This window comes from Gossypium hirsutum, chromosome A12 (assembly GCF_007990345.1).
Source record: "Gossypium hirsutum isolate 1008001.06 chromosome A12, Gossypium_hirsutum_v2.1, whole genome shotgun sequence".
Lineage (NCBI taxonomy): Eukaryota > Viridiplantae > Streptophyta > Magnoliopsida > Malvales > Malvaceae > Gossypium > Gossypium hirsutum.
Genome location: NC_053435.1, coordinates 99046990 through 99061348, shown reverse-complemented (window position 1 = coordinate 99061348; position 14359 = coordinate 99046990).

The following is a 14359-nucleotide window of genomic DNA, read 5'->3' as shown; positions in this document are numbered from 1 at the left end:
TTTTTTTCGATTTGATAAATTTGTCAAATGTTATACAAATTACCTCTAAAATACTAACGGTTTTTGTTTTTCATGAGGAGATAAAAATAGCTAATGTATGAATGACATGTAGCATATGACATGAAATTTAATTACATAAATGATTACATTTATTTGGAGTTTTTTGCGTTTCGTTAAATGATATGTTCAAATTTTACTTTTCATTGGATGACTTTTTAACTTTTAATGGCAAGATTGATTCAATAGGGGTTGCATATTAAAGCATGACTTAGCCTTCACAAAGCCTTCAATTTCATAAAAATATCATCAATATCATAGGAAATCTGATTCAAAAATTGTGCCTTGAGCTATCTTAACGAATGGATATTGAAGAAGAAAAACAAGAGTTTTAAAAACTCAGAATAAAGTAAAATAATTATGTTAGATTAAAAATAATTAATTAAACTAAAAGTAATTGAAGATTTAAAATAAAAAAAGTCTATGTCATTTGCCTAAAGGTGTGCATGGGCTGGGCTGGGCCGGGCTAGGCCCAGACAAAATTTTAAGCTCTTTTTCTAGGCACAGGTCTGGCCCGACCCGAAATATGGGCCTAAAAATTTGTCCAAGCCCGGCCTAAAATAAAATTATTAAGTCTGAGCCCGGCCCATATTAAATTTTTTTTAGCTTATTTCATTAAATAAAAAATTTTAAAATATAATAAATCAAATACATTTAAAACAAATATTAAAACAAGAAAAAAAATAAAAAATGATACTAAAACAATTCTTAAAACAATACACAAATTGAAAATATAATAAAAAGTGATTATATTAAAATTGAAAATAAAATGTAAAAATGATTAAAAATATATATTTAGTATATAATTCGGGCCGGGCCGGGCCCGGGCAAAAAAAGTTTTACCCGAGCCCGGCCTGTTTTCTAAATGGGCCTCGTTTTTTTGTCCAAACCCATATTTTGGGCCTATATTTTTACCCGAACCCTCCTATTTTTCGGACGGGCCTTCGGGCTGGGCAGGACTACACCTCTTATTTGACACATGAAAGTTGTATATTGATTATTTTTGCTACCTCATAAGAAAATAACATTATTAGTATATTGAAGTAATTTACTATAACTTAAAAAAAACCAACTTCTAACATCAAACTAAATAAAAAAGAGCTTAAGTGCTACATTAGAAAAAAAAAAGTATATTGGACCAAAATATTTTAGATGTGAAATTAAAAAAAGGTGTACCAAATTTTATATTAAGAATAATAATTTACTATAACTTCGGTTTTTAAGTACCACCTTGATTTTGCTATCATATATATATATATATATATTTAATTATCAAACTGCAAAAATTAAGATGACTATTAAACAATGATATATACATATGTTAGTATTAAATTTTTAATAGAGTTGAACCATGTGTGTTGGTATCAATACTTTTAACAAAAAGACGGTTAGAAACAAGAAATTATAGATACCTTTAAGGAAAGTATAAATACTTTTAGGGTAAGTATGGATATTTCAAGATCAAGTATTGACACTTTACCCTTCTAGAAATGCTTGTAGTTACTAACCTCCTAAAATATCAGTACTTTTGGCCAAATATTTGACTGCGCCCTGATGTGTGTGTGCCGAGGCTGAGAATCAATACTATTATACTTAAATATCTAGTAGCTTTACTACAAGTGTAATAAATCAGTTGTAATATTTATAGTGACACAATAGAACACTTAAGTATTTCAAGGATCGAACCCAAGAGAGTTCGAGGATAAAGTGATTCCTAGACGATAAGCATACAACAAAGAAGTCTAGCTAACTACTCACTAAGTCTTATATTACAACAAATTATGATCGAGGTTGATTACCCTAATCGGCTATTTAACACTAAAAAGAAGTAATTTACAAAATAAACAAACTTACACCATTGACAATTCAAGAGACACAAGTGGCCACTTGACTTCCATGTTGTTGATTAGTCTTTGGATTAGGGATCTAAAAGGCTTAAACTTCTAATTGACTTAATTTTACCTCTCAGTCACCATTTTACCAAATTAGATGATTGAGTTCGGTTTATCTCTCGACCTCACCAAACTAACTCAGGCTAAATGAATTTTTGCTCAATAGGCCCTCATCTTGGTCTCACCTATCTATATGTTCCCTTAAAGGAATCAATTCTAAGTTTTGAAGTTTATTAAATTTAGTCTAATTTTTACGATTTAGTCCATGTACCAAAAATTAACCAAACAACATTTTCATCAACAAACCACTATAAATTTAGCTACTGATCCTCAGTTTCATACAAGAAAGAACCCAACATACAAGCAAAGCTACTTTAAAATAAGCACAAGAAGAGGGTTACGAAAAGCTGTGTGTTTTCTTGTAAAAAGCTTAAGGAAGATGAAGATAGCAACAATGGTGATGAAAAATAACACTAGAGGTCGGATTTTTATCAGAGAAATTAAAATGGAGCTAGACTATATTTAAAACCATGGATTAAAATGAAAATACAAGAGAGTTTTGAGTACTAAACAACAAATAAAACCAAGCTACAATAAAAATTAACTAACTAACTAACTAACTGCCAACACAACTAAAAACTAGAAAAGTAACTAAACCCTAGAAAAATAGAGAAGAAGACAACTAAAAACTAAGCTAAAAAGATGATAAAAAACTAAAAGTAAAACAACCTTCTTTTTCTACACAACCAAAAAGTGGCTTTTCTTCTGATTACAACCTAAGAAATTGGACCAAAATGCCTTTAAACGTTTAATTTTGATTGGGGTTGGTATTAGACAAGAACTACACTTGCAGTCATTTTTTATCTCTGTCGATGGTGGTATCACGATACCTAGGCTCTAGTGTTGCAATACCCACAGTAGTAGTGTAAGTGGGAGTTTGGGGGGTGTTGGTGTTGCAATACCCATTTCTTGGTATTGTGATACCGCTGAAGTAGGTCTCAATCTTCCTCATTTCAGCACTGACAGGTGTATCATGACTTCCATGGCTCAGTGTCGTGATACCCTATTCTAAAAATGATTTCTTCATGTTTAGGCCATTGTCAACTTCCTACACCAACTCAATTACATCGTTAGGTCTCTCATGGCACATTTGGCCAATTTGAGTCTCAAAAGGGCATAAAACGTACAGAAACAGTTTATTAACAACAAAAACTAAAAATCAACAAAAGTAAAGAAAAAACACCTAATTTGTTTGAGAATAAGCTCATTAATTGTAATAGAGAGCCTAATTTGACATATTGAATTACGACAGATCAATATCAATATTTAGAGTGTTGGTATCAATACCTTATATATAGACAAAATATTGATACTTTACCCCTCTAGACGTATGTGGGTATTTTTTGGTGGGGTTATGGTACCTAAAGGTTATGTATCGATACTTAACCACCAAAATGTTTGAAAAAGCATTCTTAAACTCTTTATAATAATTTGGAATAAACTCAAATACATTTGGTAGAAATCAAATCATTTTAAAAACATGTTCTTGAGTATTTGTAATACTTTCAAAATATTTTCTAAGATTTTTTTATATTTTTTTTGTTTTTCAACATGCATGATTTAAAGAATAATATGAAAAAATTATCTTAGATATTATTATGTAAAAAGTCTTATAAATCAAAGCTAATACTATAAAATTTAGTGGTTTTGGGAAAAATTTAAATCGTTTCCAAAAATATAAAAACTGTTCCTAATAAATTTAAAGAAAACATAAGTCATCCTCAACGGTAATCTGCTTAAATTCTTTAAAAGGTTCTAGGAATGAATATGCAAAATTGTCCTCATATTTAAAGGACAAATTTCGTCATGTCATCCCAAATTTATGAAAATATATCAAAGTAAATGTCAAATTCATCCATTTAAATATCCTATGCCCAAAATAACTTAATTTTTCATTTTTTAATTTTTTTTAAATTTTATAGTACACAAAAACATACTATTTCAAATATTTATTGCTATTTAATTTATGCGGTGGACCAGATACACAATAAATAAGGTGGCTCACAATTAAATTAGGGTGACATTATCATCTGTAGTTTGTTTTTCGTTTGATTATATCTTAAATTGTTTTTCAAGCATTTTGACTATTGATGCTGCTATGACTTTCATTGAATAAAAAGATCATATAATCGGATGTATGAGATAAACTTATCGGCTTGAATTTATGTAACACCCACTATTCTCTATAAATGCCATCTCAAGTAGTGAGTGCCATACTATCATCCTTCTTATTTCAGTCTATAATTAATTCTTTTATCAAATTTGCATACATGTCTCAACAAACACCTTCTAATTGCTTGTAACTAGACGTGATTATGTACATGCCATCTACTTTGATAGTTAAAAACATTACAAAAATGTGGATGAGACTGGAGAGACCGTCCACCTCTTGTCTCCTTACTACAATTCATGCGCTGAGCTTTCCATTAAGACATGATTTCTAATAATACTATAATTTTAAATAAATAAAGAAATAAATAATAAATATTAATTACTATTCTCTCTTTACTTAAAAATATTATTTTACTAATTATAGATAATTTTTAGCTATTATGAATGAATCCGATAATCTTTAAAATTTCTTGGACATGTTACAATACAAAATTAAGGAATCAATAATAATTATTACTTAACATTATACAACCAAATTTAAATAAACGCTATGAAATTCATTATTATATTTCAATGAAGATCTTATAATTATTTTATAAAATTTAACTCATAAACCGGTTTGCCCTTAGTAAACACAAGTGAAAATCCAAGCTCTATCGATAAATGATAACAGTAACGAAGAGGTGCGCAAAACGCTAACAATAATCATCCTCACTTTCAATGCGTAAAGTACATATAGTAACTTTCAAGTACAAAATACTACTCACATCATATAATTATTTAAAAAGTGTACCGTGTATCAAGTAGTATTTCTTAATAAAATTTAATTTACTTTAAATAAAAGGTAAACTACACTTTTAGTCTTAAACTATGGGTAAGATTTCATTTTAGTTACTTAACTAAAACATGTTACAATTTAGTTTTTAAACTATTCGAAAGTTTTCATTTAAGTCACTGAACTATTTAAAGTTTTTTATTTTATTTAAGTCAATAGATTGTTATATTTTTTTCAAATAAAAGGTTCCATCAGCGAGTTCTAAGTAATGATTCAACGATCAGTACGGTAGATCAGTATCCATCGATGAGTAAAATAACGTACCTTAGATCTAATTTGATTTGACGGTCAGTGTCGAAGATTGAAAAAACAAGCTATTTGATTTTTAGTTATCAAAATTTATGACATCCAAAGCTGTTTTATGAAAAAAAAAATTGAGTCATAAAAGAGAAAAAAAAATAGAAATTTTAATCGATGCAGACAATATGATAGAGAAAGTTATATAGTACTAGTTTTAATATCTCAATAACTTCAATGAAAACTTTTAAATAAATCTATAATTAAATTAATTATAACCTTTTAAATTAAGTGGTCAAAATAAAAATTTACCTATAATTTATTCGCTATAAAACAACTTCTACAATAAGTTAATATAAGAGTCTAAAATTTGATTTTCCTATTAAAATAAAGGAAGGAGACTTGGTTAATACATGACATAATTCGCGCGTGGGCATAGCGATAAAATAATTCATTTCCCGACGCTTCTAACAGTTAAAGCACAACTGCATGATATCATCAATACGAGGCCGTTTGCATGCAACTTGACAAACTTGCCTGTTTTGACCCCTTGTTTTTTGCCACGTGTAGTTCTCAATCTTTTCATTAAACGTGTCATCTATCCTTTGTCCGTACTTTCTGTATTTATAGGCTCTATCTGCAACTTGGAGCAAGATTGTGTGTTTTGTTTTGATACTAATAATATATAAGATTAAATATTTACAAAATTGGACAATTTCTACATAATTGATGTTGAAAAATATGAACATCACATATATATTAAAGGTAATTATATGTTATTATTTATTATTATAATAGGTTAGCTCAAATTAAAAATGATCTAATTTGGTTAGAATTTTATTGGGCTTTATTTATTAAATAAAGTATAGGTCAATTATGTGTAGATACTCTAGTAATTGAATTCTAATCAAATTATAATTAAATTATAATTAATGATGGGCTAATTAAAATTTGATTAGAACTAATATGCCAAAATTATAAATATTACGGTCATGGTCTCCAAATTATACGCAAGATATCTTTTTTAATATCCCATTATTAGGGAAGTGGAAGATCAAATTCCTAAAATCCGATAAAATTTTAAGGAATTCATGGATTCAGGTACGCTTCAGCATTTCTTTTTATTTTTGATTTATTTTTGATGATTTGACATGATAAATCCTAGTTTATTAAGTTTTATTTCAGATTTATTTTACAAATCTAGCAGTTGGTACTTAAACTTAAAAATTATAAGTTAATTTAATATTATTTTTAGGTATTTAACTATATTGTTAAAAAAAATATATTGATATGACATTAACGACCAATAACATTGTGATACGTAACTGTAACACCCCTTACCCGTATCCAACACCGGAATAGGGTACGAGGCATTACCAAAACACATACACTTGTAAACGTATTTAACCGAGTTATAAAATTTCATCAAAATTAAAACTTTCAAAATAATTAACATGTTTCTATAACTTTTCACAATATATCCTCAAAATATTATAATCATAATAATTAGGGCCTGCGAGACCCGATACATACTCATGCAATTTAATGCTTCATTTCCATTTCATTCAATTCGCAATTTCTCATGCTCATAATTTAAATCATATCACTAGCAATTTCCATTTAATTCACGTACAATTCAATGACATCAAATTCAAAACTAATACGTATTTACCATTTAACTCAATGTTTATTGATTATACCATTCAATAACACATTTATGAAATTCTCAATTTAGCAATGAAAATATCACTTTAGTTTGAATAACAACATCGTCCTGATATAAATACACTACCACTTATCCATTTACTTTAATTCTTTTGGGCCCATTTGTCACTTACCATCCTTAATCAAATTAGGGAACGGTCACGGAAAATTGAGTACTTCACTTTCACTTTGCCATAGTATAACTATGGTCTTACGTATGATCACTTATCACTTGTCCCTGATCAGATAAGTGTAGCCACCTATCACTTTGTTTCTTGATCAGATAAGTGTAGCCACTTATCACTTTGTCTCTTGATCAGATAAGTGTAGCCACTTATCACTTTGTCTCTTGATCAGATAAGTGTAGCTAAAGCTATCACTTATCACTTTTCACTTGTCACTTGATCAGATAAGTGTAGCCGAAGCTATCACTTATCACTTTTCACTTGTCACTTGATCAGATAAGTGTAGCCGAAGCTATCACTTATCACTTTGTCACTTGATCAGATAAGTATAGCCGAAGCTATTACTTATCACTTTCCACTTGTCACTTGATCAGATAAGTGTAGCTAAAGCTACCACTTATCACTTTGTCACTTGATCAGATAAGTATAGCCGAAGCTATTACTTATCACTTTCCACTTGTCACTTGATCAGATAAGTGTAGCTAAAGCTACCACTTATCACTTTGTCACTTGATCAGAAGTACTCAAATCCGGCGTTCCGCTCAATTTGATCATTTATTCATATATCAGGCTTACCAACATGTGTTAATTCATAAACCATTCATGGTATTATTTCATGCCAAATCATATACTGAATATACCATACACACATACTATGAAACTTTATTTTCACACATGAGCTTAAACCATGACCAATAATGCACAAAAATAAGCATCATTCATATTTCATCGTTTATGAGTTATAATCAAACATATGACCATTTATACACGAATCATTCATATATTTCCCAATTTTCCTCCTCCTCCTCTCCATTCCACATCCTTAATGTGTATAACACACTTAAACAACATTAACCATAATTTCAATATTCACTAACATGTATATTCAAAGCTGTTTATCCGAGTCAGAGTCACTAAATTATTTTTATCTGGAGCTACAGAGCTCCAAATTAAGATCCGTTAATTTTCCCTGAAACTAGACTCACATATCTTCATACCATAAAATTTTCATAATTTTTGGTTCAGCCAAATAGTACAGTTTATTCTTTAAAGTTTCCCCTGTTTCGCTGTCTGACAGTTCCGACCACTCTTCACTAAAAATTAATTATCTCATTGTACAGAATTCGGATGATGTTTTAGCTTGTTTCTTATAAAAATAGACTCATTAAGGATTCTAACCATATAAACTATAACTCATAACCATTTTTGTACAATTTTTAATGATTTTCCAAAGTCAGAACAGGGGAACCCGAATTCATTCTGACCTTGTCTCACAAAATCTATTATATCTCATGATTTACAATTCCATTGCTCACATCATTTCTTTTATAAGAAACTAGACTCAATAAGCTTTAGTTTCATATTTTATTCATCCTCTAATTCAATCTCTACAATTTTTGGTGATTTTTCAAAGTTACACTACTGCTGCTGTCCAAAACTGCTTTAGTGCAAAATGTTGATTTCCATTTTGCCCCAAATTTCACAGTTTATACAATTCGGTCCTTTCTCAATTAACCCCTCAATTAATCTAATTTTCTCAATTAGTACTTTACTAGACATTATAAGTTGTTACACAACTATTGAAATTCAGAATTTCCACATATAACTCTATCTTCAAACTCTTTTACTATTAGGTCCCAAACATTCACTTTCTATTCAATTCTTTCAATAAAATCAGCATATGAACAATTTAAAGCTCTAATTTCATGCTAAATCATCATATACTTCCAGCACATATTCATATCTACTTTCAACTTCTTTCATAAAATCAAAAACTAATGGATTTAACAAGTGGGCCTAGTTGTAAAAGTCATAAAAATACAAAAATTTCAAGAAATAGTCAAGAATTGAACTTACTTGTAATAAAAATATGAAGAACCAGCTTGAAAAAGCCCTTCCATGGTGTTTTAGCTGATGAGAATTCAGAAAAATGAAGAGAAATATGGATAATTCCACTTGGGTCCTAACTTTATTAAGCAAAATTTGCAATTTTCCAATTTTGCCCTTAATTCTCCTTACTTTCTTGCTGATTTCATGCCTCTGCCGTCCAGCCCAAATAGACCTTGGGTCTATTTGCCTTTTAAGCCCTCTTCCTTTTATCATTTAAGCTATTTAATCATTTCCCAAAATTTTGCATTTGTTACAATTTAGTCCTTTTTGTTCAATTAATTATCGGAACTTTAAAATTTCTTAACGAAACTTTAATACTAACTTTTTAACACTCCATAAATATTTATAAAAATATTTATGGCTCAGTTTAAAATCCCCGAGGTCTTGATACCTTATTTCGATTCTAATTATTTTAATATTTATTTCTAGTGCACTATTCACTATTTCAAAAATTTTCCTAACTTCATATTTAACTTATACTTACTAAATTAATAATATTTTCTACCCATTTGTCGAATTTAGTGATCTCGAATCACCGTTCCGACACCTCTGAAAATTCAAGCCATTACATTTTTTTTTCGTCGGATTTGTGGTCCCGAAACCACTGTTCCGACTAAGCCTAAAATCGGGCTATTACAGTAACAATATTACATTTTAACACGTGACAATTTTTTAATAAATATTAAATATATTTTTTGTCACGTGTCAAAATGTTAGGCTACCGCATATCACCATGCTATTGGTCATTAGTGTCACGTCAACATTATTTAACGTTGTTAGTTAGGTATAAAAAAAGTACGAAGTTTATATACAATCTCCAACTTCAAGTGCAAGTTAGTTGCACAAAAAAAGTTTAGGTACCAAGTAAGTATAATATTCTAAATTCAAGTGTCGCTGTATTTATTAACCCTAATGTATATTTGTATGCAGATGGAGCTTATTGTAATAATTAGAATGACGTGAGTTCGAGTATATTTAATTTTTTATTTTTTTATTTAAGAGTTAACGAAGAGTTATGGGTAAAAACAATATAAAAAAATAATAAAATATTAGTGTGTTTTGATATATGTATGTTTATTATTCATTGTATTATTAGTTTTAATTGTTTTTTATTATTTATAAGATTTTTCAAGTAAGAATTTTAACTTTGTAAAAAAAAATTGTTAAATAAATTTATATAATGAATAAGAATGTTAAAATTTACATTGAATTATTGTATTATTAAAATATTAATTTACATTAATTTTTAAAAAATTCTGTAAATGTTTATTTTAATATTAATTTTTCCTTATTATTTATATAATAAGTAGCTTTATATTATATACATAATTTTATAAATAATGTGTTATTATATAATATTATATTAAAAAAAATGTGAGTATGGAAGGGTGTGGAGTATCAATTTAAAATACTTTACTTTTTGTATTTTACAAATGTTTTAATAATTTGATATATTTTAATTATATTAATTTACATAACATTAGCTTTTTAATTACATGAAATAAAATTATATTATTTAAAAAATGCAAAATTTAAGTGTACAAAAATACGTGCAACACATATGATATTAAAATTAGACACTAGATGTTCTAAATTTATTAACATTTTAAAATATATGATATAAATTTGTAGTGTATTTTTTAATAATATATATTATATATACACATAAATATATTTCAACTATATATTATAAATATATTTGTATGCATATATAAAATTTAAAATTATTAATTAAGTTTAAGAAATTAATTTAATAATTATATTTTTTATTTTTAAACGTAATCTTAAGAAAATAAGAAGAGATAAGATAAGTCGAGTGAATCTGAACTCGGTTGGCATTGTTTCTACTACAACAATTTGGAGGGTATGGATTCACTCAAATACATAATATCATTTACTTTAGCAATTGAGAGTTATAAATAGTTTAGGCATTATATAAAAAAATAAGAGTTAAGACAAAAAAATTATTTTAAAATAGCATAATATTTTTTTAAACGTTAATCTCATTATAAATTATTATTATATCTGTTGCTTTTAATGTAATGCCTAAATTTACCTATAGCCATTCCCTAACCCTTAAATAGGAGAATAATGCACTTTAGTGCATTCATACCTACGTCTTTCTACACTGGCAACAATGTCAATGCCAATTGAGCTAAGACTCAATCAGCAAAATAGCACAATTTCATTAATTTATTTTATGAATAGTTTAGGAACGCGGATACAAGTGGTGCATGGCTGTCGTCAGCTCGTGTTGGAAGGTGTTCGGTTAAGTCTCGCAATGAGTGCAACCTTCGTGTTTAGTTGCCACTGTTGAATTTGGAACCCTGAGCAGATTGTCAGTGATAAATTGGAGGAAGGTGAGGATCAAGTCAAGTCATCATACCCCTTATGCCTTGGGCGACACACGTGCTACAATGGACGAGTCAAAGGGTCACGACCTCGTGAGAGTGGGCTAATTCCAAAAACTTACCCTCAATTCGGATTGCAAGCTACAACTTGCCTACATGAAGCTGGGATCACTAGTAATCGCCGATTAGCCATACGACGGTGAATTCATTCTTGGACCTTGTACACATCGCCCATCACACTATGGGAGCTGGCCATGCCCGAAGTCGTTACCTTAACTGCAAGGAGGGGGATGTCGAAGGCGAGGTAGAATAAAGTTGTAACAAGATAGCCAACTGAAAGGTGCAGTGGTGGTATGCAATATTAGTAGAAGTGGATCAAAATAGACTAAATTGAAGACCCACGTTGAATTTTTTTAATGAAATGAAACTTAGATTACTTACCAACCAATATTGATACATATTGACAATTGGGTCTTTGAGCCTAACGCAACTATTTTTCTTTAAAAGATAAACTATTTTTGAAAATTCCCAATATTTTATTTTATATAATTTTTTATGTTTTATATTTTAAATAAAATAATACTTATGTTACTTTTTCAAATATAAAATAATTTTATTAAAAGTAAAAGTTGATAAGAGCAAAATAAATCAACCTAAAGTGTCATTCAACATCAGCTGGTGAATAACAATGTCCTGATAGTCTAAATTAAAAGATCAATCAACATTCTCATCCATAGATCAATAGGCAAGTCTATGTGCAACCCTATTGGTCGATTGATGAGCATACTGGAAAATAATAAAATCAAATCAATTTCATAATCCAAGGGCATCCTCAATGATTCAGCCATACACAAACAGGTCCAAAGAAAGACTATTAAGTTTATTTGCAATAGCAAAACAATCCATCTCTACTATGATGTGGTGATAATCAAGTACCCTAACCAACTGGAGAACTCTAGCAATAGCAAGGGCCTCAACCGAGAGAGCATCAAAAGCTCCATTAAGGTGTCAAGGGCAACCTGCATGAACCATGCCCTCTAAATCGCGAACTACTGCACCAAATTAGGTCATCATGCGCTCCCTAGCAATCTAGGCCACATCAATATTAATCTTGAGTTGTTCTCCACATAGGGTTTCCCATCTCATGATCCTCAACCTCCTAGGAAAATGAGCGCATGGATACGATTGTGAACCTTGAAATCTTAATGAATGGTCTTAGCACGAATCAAAGCATCTTGTGGAGTCATCGTCTTTCCTTGAGAAAGCTTAATGTTCCTAGCATTCCAAAGCAACCAAATGATGCCCAAGAGGGTAGTAAAGGCCTCTTTGTCGATTTCTCACAGTGGACTCCAATCAATAAACAACCCTATAAAAAGAGACACTTAATATTTTTTATAAATATTTTATCTAAAAAATTATAAATTTTATCGGACAGGTAATCACGTATTTAAAATACATAGATGTGTTTAAAAATAACATATAATAAATAATAAAAAGTATAATTTAAAACTAATTAATAATAACACATGGATATGAAAAGTATTAAAATAGAAAAGATATTAAAATGAAAAAGAAAAAAATAAACATGGAATGAAAAAAAACTCATGGCAAGTAAAATGAAATTTAAATACAAAAACAGATTAGATTAAGAATATTAAATGATACAAATACTAACTCAATCAACAATATTATTAGTACTAGAAATTTTATTACACGGTGGAAATCACGAATTTAAAACATAGAGGTATGTTTAAAAGCAACCTACAATAAATAATAAAAAAAAGCAAATGAAATAGTTTTTGGTAATTCTTTATTTGAGTTGAGACCCGGTTGATGGGTGACATTAACTTAAGATTGACAATATTATTAATACTAGAAGTTCTATAACACACGTATGCATGTGGAAACCATATATTTAAAAAATTAATGTTTGTTTAAAAATAACATATAATAAATAATGAAATGTGGAAATCACATATTAGGACACAAATGTGTGCATAATAAAACTAAATGTAGAAAAATACTAAAATAAAGTTTTATTTGAGTGGTAAAATTAAAGGTTTTACTAATACAACAATTGATGTGGGTTTAAATCCAATTACATGCATATTTTTATTATTTTAAGTTAAATATAATAGTACTAAACATAATTCAATCTTAATAACTCTATGCAGAAAACCCTATTTTTTTTCTTTTCTCCAAGATGTTTGTTTGTTCTCTTTTGTTTTGCTCAACAGAAGTGTCAACCTCAAGATTGGTTACTGCCTACCTTTTTCTCCATCTCACAAACCCTCTCTTTCTTTCTTCTTTTCATTCACTTCATACACCTACTATTTTTTCAATTTGTAGATCTATTTTGTGAGTATCTTTGTTGTCTTCACAAGTTGTGATGGACAAATGACGGTGTTTGTCGTTGTTGGAACTCTACCGATCACTAGCCATTTCTCTTAGAAAGTGAGTGGCTCTTCACTAACTTCTTAATATGTTTCTGTTTTGAGAGTATTTCAAAATAATAAATGATTTCATGAGTCGGTTTGGATCCGTATTGTCTTAAGTTTTATATCTTTTTTTATTTGTTTTCCGTTGTTTAATAAGTCATCACTTTTAGAAGTTTTTATCTACTCTTGTAACAAGTTTTTTAGTCTTGCTTATGCATGTAGTCTTGCTTTTGCAAGTGATTTTAGGGATGGTTTTGTTGTCGTCCTCTCCAGTTTGGTGGATGCTTAATTTTTTTGCCCATTTTTTCCCGCCACTTTGGACCATTCATGATTGATTTTCTTATTGTATGTTGCTTGCATTCACTTCAGATATATGTGTAGTCAATTTCAACGCACAATAATGTTCTATTGATGTTGAGGTTGAGGTTGAAGTCTTTGTTGTTTTGATGGAACTTGTAATACACAGCCTATGACGAGCGTTTACTCTTTTTTTTTTTCTAATTGTATGGTCGCTCCCATTTTTGAAATGAATTAATGAATTTCCTTCTAAAAAAAACTATTCAATCTTAATTATGGGTAAACTATTTAGTTGGTCACC